General features: G+C 34.5%; 1 protein-coding gene across 3 annotated transcripts in view; it reads left to right on the forward strand.

The window, feature by feature from the left end:
- MGAT4C (MGAT4 family member C) overlaps nt 1-6559 on the forward strand; it is a 340168-nt gene that overhangs the window by 193635 nt on the left and 139974 nt on the right. The gene's annotated exons all lie outside the window — the stretch shown is intronic.

The following is a 6559-nucleotide window of genomic DNA, read 5'->3' on the forward strand; positions in this document are numbered from 1 at the left end:
TTGTGAACAAGGATTTGGGAAGGGCTCTACCCATGTTTGTTACAAGTGCACTGGTGGCTAAAAAGGCCAATACGAGATAGACATGTCCAGTTGCAAAAGGCACAGCAGAAAGACACCTTAGGTGGTATACTCTGCAAGGCACAATTCCTTCTGCATTGTCTTTTCTCAAAAGCATCAGCAGTGTTGAAGATAGCGTGTCTCCAGACCTCTCAGCTGGAGACCAGAGTAGACCAGTTATGTTGATCAATATGGCCAAGGCTGAGATGTTGTTTCAGGGAGTCCTTGTATCTTCTCTTTGGGGCTCCTCTCATGCAGCAGCCAGTGGCAAGTTCACCATAAACCTTAGGGAGGCGGTGATCTTTCATCCTTGAGACGTGTCCTGCCCAGCACAGTTGTGTTCTCAGCAACATGGCCTCAATACTTGTGACTGCTGCTTGTTCTAGAACAGATGTATTGGTCACATAATCTGACCAGTGGATGTTTAGGATTGTACAGAGACAGTGTTGATGGAAGCGTTCTAGGAGTCACAGGTGGTGGCGGTAGATGACCCATGATTCAGATCCATATAAGTGAGTAGACAGCACAGTGGCTCTGTAAACACTGATCTTTGTACTTTTCTTCAAGTGTTTATTTCACCACACTCTTTTATGAAGGCACTGTATGGCTTTGCTAACCTGTTGTCTGTCTCTCCGTCAATCTTACCATCCAAGGAGATGAGGCTACCTGGGTAATTAAACTGCTGAACTGATTTGAGCTCTGATTGGTCAATGGTGATATGGGGATGATGGAAGACTTCCTGAGGTGCCGACTGATAGAGAACTTCTGTCTTCTTTAAACTGACTTCCAGCCCAAAGAGCTCAGCAGCGTCTGCAAAGCAGGATGTTAAACACTGCAGAGCTGCTTCTGTGTGTGCAACAAGGGCGGCGTCATCAGCATAAAGCAGCTCCCGGACAAGATGGTTTAAGGTCTTAGTGTGGGCCTTCAGTCGCCTTAGGTTGAATAGGCTTCCATCAGTACAATATTGAAAGTAGATACACTCCTGATCATCGAGGTCTGCTGTGGCCCTTTGGAGCATCATGCTCCAAAAGACTGTGAATAGGGTTGGTGCAAGAACGCAGCCTTGTTTCACATCATTGTTTATTAGAAAGGGCTCAGAAAGTGCATTGCCATATCTGATTTGGCCGTGCTGATCCTCATGGAGTGAGATGATCATTTTAAGGAACTTAAGGGGACGTCTTAAACATTCCAAAATCTTCCATATGGCTATGGTAGGCGTCATAATTAAGTAATTTATTAGTCAAAACATAATTGAATAATAAATACAAGATTTTCAAAACAATTATAGAAGTTAGGTGCTAAAGGGATGATTTCCAAAGGTATCAAAAGACTTTTTGGGACCTATGCTATGCAGAAAATTTGTGTGATTGTGTTCTTAAAAATTTTTTCCCTGACATCCAATAATTCTGAGATCCAAAAATTCTTCAGAGTTTGTGTATGAATACCATCTAGTTCTGGAATCAGATTTGTAAAATGTTTCTCTGAAGATTCCAGTTATGGAAAAATTGTAGCCATTTAAAAAATTGTGTCATTTTGGTAAGGTTGATGCATCTCAAGGGAGATGCTTGTGACCATCTTGTGACCAGCTGAAGTATTGCAGTGATGTGATCATCAGAGCAGTAAAAAAATATTTCCACATTTCTTAATCTATCTAGATGATATCTGTGTCATGCTCAAATGAAGGTCAGACAGCTGAGAGTGTTCCTGATTTGCAACAGCAGTTCAAACAGGCTCTGTTTTGAATAAACATGATATTGCTCTTAACTGAACATATAGGACAGGCACTCCACATGCTCTCTGTGGCATGACTGATGCCCAGTGAGTACATCTTCATGGTTCTGCCCTTTCCTCTGAGAATATTTTGGTGCATTCACAGTTAGCCCAGCAATATCTGAACCTAGGCAGTAAAATAGCCGAGTCATAGATATGTGCAACTTAGAGTTTAAGTCACTTTTGAAAAAGTGATTTAGCCTTCTAACTCTGTAGACATTTTTACGTTAAATTTAAAATTTTTCTGATAATTCTTCTATTCAGTGTAAAAATTTAATCTTTGCATAATTGTTTTTTTAGAATGTTGCAAATTCTTGGCTCAGGTATCTTTATTGCATTATTCCAATCCATACAAAATTGCCTATTTTTTAAAATCCCTGTATTAAAATAGACCCTCACATAGCAGACCAGAAAAAACAGTCAACTTATCCTGATATAGAATGTCGCCCCCCCCATATAAATGCAGACAAAAGTTGAAACCCTTTTCTTGTAACACTCTTTTCACAGTTTAGTTTATGGAATGAAAATGTAACTTCATGACATAAATGTACTTTGACATTCTCTGATGAAAGACCAGAGCTGCTCTTAGACAATGCTCTGACAAGTGGTGTGCTGTTACAGTTGGCTATATGAACCGGTCACTGTGGGATTGTAATTTGCAGTGAATCATCTGCTCTAACTGACTGAGTTCAGGTTCATGTCATGCACTGGACAGCTTGCTCTATCTTCACAGAAGTCTAAACTACCTCAAATTACCTTTATCCTTCCATCATACCACCTTTTCTCTTTAGACCATTTTAATCTACGTCTCTTCTGCTGCACACCTTAACCCGGTCAATGCTGATGCAACCTAAGTTACAAACCATGATGTTGGAATTTCACATCCCAAAGTTGTGCTTTTTTCGTTATACTAAACACTGAGAGAGTAGGCATGTGCCCCTAAGCCATGAATCTTTGCTTTGCTGCCTTGTTAATGAGTTAGTGCCCAAGTTAGTGATCCATGATAAACATTCGTACATTCACTCCTGCCCCACACTACTTAAAAACAGTTTTAGTCTTTTTCATTAAGAGGCAAGTCACATCAATCAGTTTTGCATTTAATACACTCTATAAGCTCCCATCCACTGATTTATAATGATGTGTGCAAAGGGGTTTGGTCAAAGACAAATTTTAGGTAACTCAGAATTCCTTACTCCTTCCTCTCTGAGGGACCAGTGATTCCACTCCAGAAGTGCCATCAAAGACTGCATATAGACAGGTAGCTAGGCCAAATAGTTTCCTTTGAAATGACCATCCAATTGACAAACTATTTCCATGTGAAATTATGCATTTTTTTAGTAAAACTTCATTTTAATTTACTGAGTTTCATTGTCAAAGAAAATGCTTTCACATATATTCTCACTAATCATTTCAGCTGTGAGTGATGCCCTGGAAGAGAGCTGGAACCTACTATTTATGTTTTTTTGTATTTTATTAATTTTACAGGGCACAAACAGTTATTCATTGTATGTAGTTGATCTGTACATATAAACATCTCAGAATTTTTTACCTTAAAATAAAGCTATCTATTAGATTTTAGTAAAATAAATGAACACTATTGATGAGTTTAGATATTAAGAAAAATAAAATATATCATTATCTATAGAGGAAATCTATCAACCTAAGTTTACCATTAGGCATACAAGCACTTCCTTTTTTCTCAGTAGAATATTTTGTATTCTATAAATTGAATCTGTCAAAGGCTATGATGGGTTTGATAGTGTAGAAATTGAAGCATGAAGAACATACGGGTCTGAATGGAGATTCTTTCAAAACTCTAAAAATAAAGTTTGTGCTGTTAAACATTCCTCTTATAATCTACTCAACACCTAGCAAATTTTACCTCTTCACTCTGGTTGATTAGTGCATAACTATTGGGATTGTTTGGAGATTTTTTTAAGTTCCTCAGGAGGTACAAAAGCCTACTTACTATAAAATTAAAAACAAACAAACAAACAAACAAAAAAACCTGTGTTGTGATTTTCAAGTTCAGTATTGCAAAAAATAGTGACCATGCAAACAGAGCTGCCATCTTGTGGATATAAATCTCCTAAGAGCATGTAGTTCCTGTAACCTGAATTAAGAAGGAAAAAAAATATTTGTGATAGTTATCAGGTCTACCTAACTTGAAATTCATCTCATAAACAGGATTATTAGAGGTATAATTTTGAGCTTATATATTCAATCTTTAAAAACTCTTATCACCTGAGTTCTAATGTCCCCCAAAATCTCTAAACCTAGACCTTCCAATATTAATAACTTATAGGTTAAGCAATGCTGAAGAACTGCTTGTGTTTTTCAATTAGTGTTTGGTGCAGAACTATGTTTTGTAATATAAATAATTGGTTTAACCATTAGATTGATGTGACAGAAGTAATTGTCAAGCAATTAAATGCAATAATGATTTCAGCTCATGGGAAATATATACTAATAAAACTGAGTTTCCCTTTGCTTGAGGACTAAAATATCCACTCTAGTAAGATTCTTCAGCATTATTGCTACATTGATTGATATTAGGTTATAGAAAGAAATACAGCTAGTTACTGAAAATCATTGGAAACTTCTTCATTTTCTTGTTCTTTCCCTCTTTCTTTTTCCATGTGATTTGAATTTGAAACTATGATGGCAAAAAATATCACTGACAACAACAGTCTGTGCCAGGCATGAGAATTAACAAGCTTTTCTCTTCATATATACAACTCAAGGCACTATGATAGGAGTATAAGAATTTTGTGTTCTTGAATTTTAAACACAGTCATGCACACTCTTCTTTGAGCTCTTGTAACTTATTCAAAATATTTATTTTCTTTAAATAATTTTTCATTTAAAGAAATGACTTTACAGATTTTTTTTTTCTGAATTGTTTGATTTAAATCTTATAATTTTTTTCACTATTTCTATTTCAAACTGCTTATAACCCATGTGTGACAGCATGGGGAAGTGTGAAAAATGCTGTTTGACTTGATTAGGATCATGGAACTGTTCTGTTATCTACAACTATTACTTTTGCTCTAGCATAGATCTCCAAATTCAGACATGTTTTTAAAAATACTGGTGATAGATATTTTTGAAGCAAGAACAAATTGATAATTTACCAATACATTCATAAGTAGTTCAATTTCAAAACATTAATTTATCATATATTACTGCAGAAAAAAAAAGACATTTTATAAAGAAAATGTCAAATTTTATGGGCCATTTACTAAGAAATATTCTCCACTAATATTCCAAATTAGCATTTGTATTACACTTTCTAAGTAAATTTTCTACTAATATAAGTTACTATTTAGTTCATAAAGCATAGGTGTTGTATTATCACTATAGGAGAACATACTTTATGAACACTGAAGACTTTGTAAAAGTATGGCAGTCTACCATTAAAGATGGTCTAACAGGTTATCTGTGAGTGATACTCTCTGTTAAGGTATAAAGGGATACATAAGGATATCTACATAAAGATAAAAAATGTATAGAACTTTAATTCATCAGGTTAAGATTAACCAAATACTGGAAATTAGGGACTTTTTCAGGCTGAATCAGCCAATATAATCAAATTTTGTCGACAATATGTCATCTAGACTATTTATAGCATTAAATATTAAGGAGAATGTAACTTTTACATATGATACATCTAAGCATACTTTATATCATCAATAATTCTTTTCCTTATAACTCATATCTTTTTAGCAATTACTATGTCTTACCTTGATCATTAATCAGCAAAAGCAACGCTGGCATTCCCATTGTCCAAATTAATTTTTTCTGATCTGTAATTCAGTTTTGTCACTTTGAATAACAATGAATCTTTTTTTATATACATTTCCATCTGAACTCCCATGTTTTCTGAGCAGAAATAATGAACAGAGGCTTTCATTTTGGCCTAAAGTATGTTTTGACTAATAGGTTAGCCTCCAGATCCCCACACAGAACTGCTGTTTATTAAGTCCACAGAATTTAATCTCCTGAGTCTCTAAAAAATTGTGAAAGAACCACAAAGAAATAACAGAGCTGTTTATCAAGTTTATTATAGAAATCTTATCTTTCATGTCTTACAGATTAAGCTAAACTCTATTTGATTATATTTCATTTTTCCTGTTTTTTTTTGGTATAGTGTTGTTTGTTCTTTTGTTTTGCAGGTTTATTTTTTTCAAAGAGAACAAACTGAGTAATAATTTAAAAAAAATTCTTTTTTTTTTCCTTTAAGGTCATGAGGAATAGCAGACCATAAATAAACTCATGTGGTATATAATTTACTGTGAATAAATATTGAATTCCTATTCATTGAAATAAAATATTAGTTTCGATAGATTAAAAAAAAGTTTATATAGAACAAAAGATACAAATGTGTGTCAGATCAGATTTTGCATTTTTCTACACAGCAGTTGGATTTTTTTGTGACTTAAAGGTCAGAGATGAAAATATTCATTAGTGGGAAAGCAATTCTAACACTGATTTGACTCAAAAGTTCACATGATTTATGATATTGCCTGTAACATAGTAAAATACTTAATGTCACTATATTTAGAACATCATACATTTGATGTCCTTCATTTGATAGTGCTTCACACCTTACTAGTACAGAATATCTGGACTGCTACCTAACATTCAAAGAATAACTGTGCATGTACAATTGGGCATCTTTTTACTTTTGCTGTTAGTTTTAAATAGTTAAAAAGATACAATAATCAACCTG

The sequence above is a fragment of the Manacus candei genome, unplaced genomic scaffold (genome assembly GCF_025592945.1).
Source record: "Manacus candei isolate 608988 ecotype Guabito, Panama unplaced genomic scaffold, ASM2559294v1 h1tg000114l, whole genome shotgun sequence".
Classification (NCBI taxonomy): Eukaryota; Metazoa; Chordata; class Aves; order Passeriformes; family Pipridae; genus Manacus; species Manacus candei.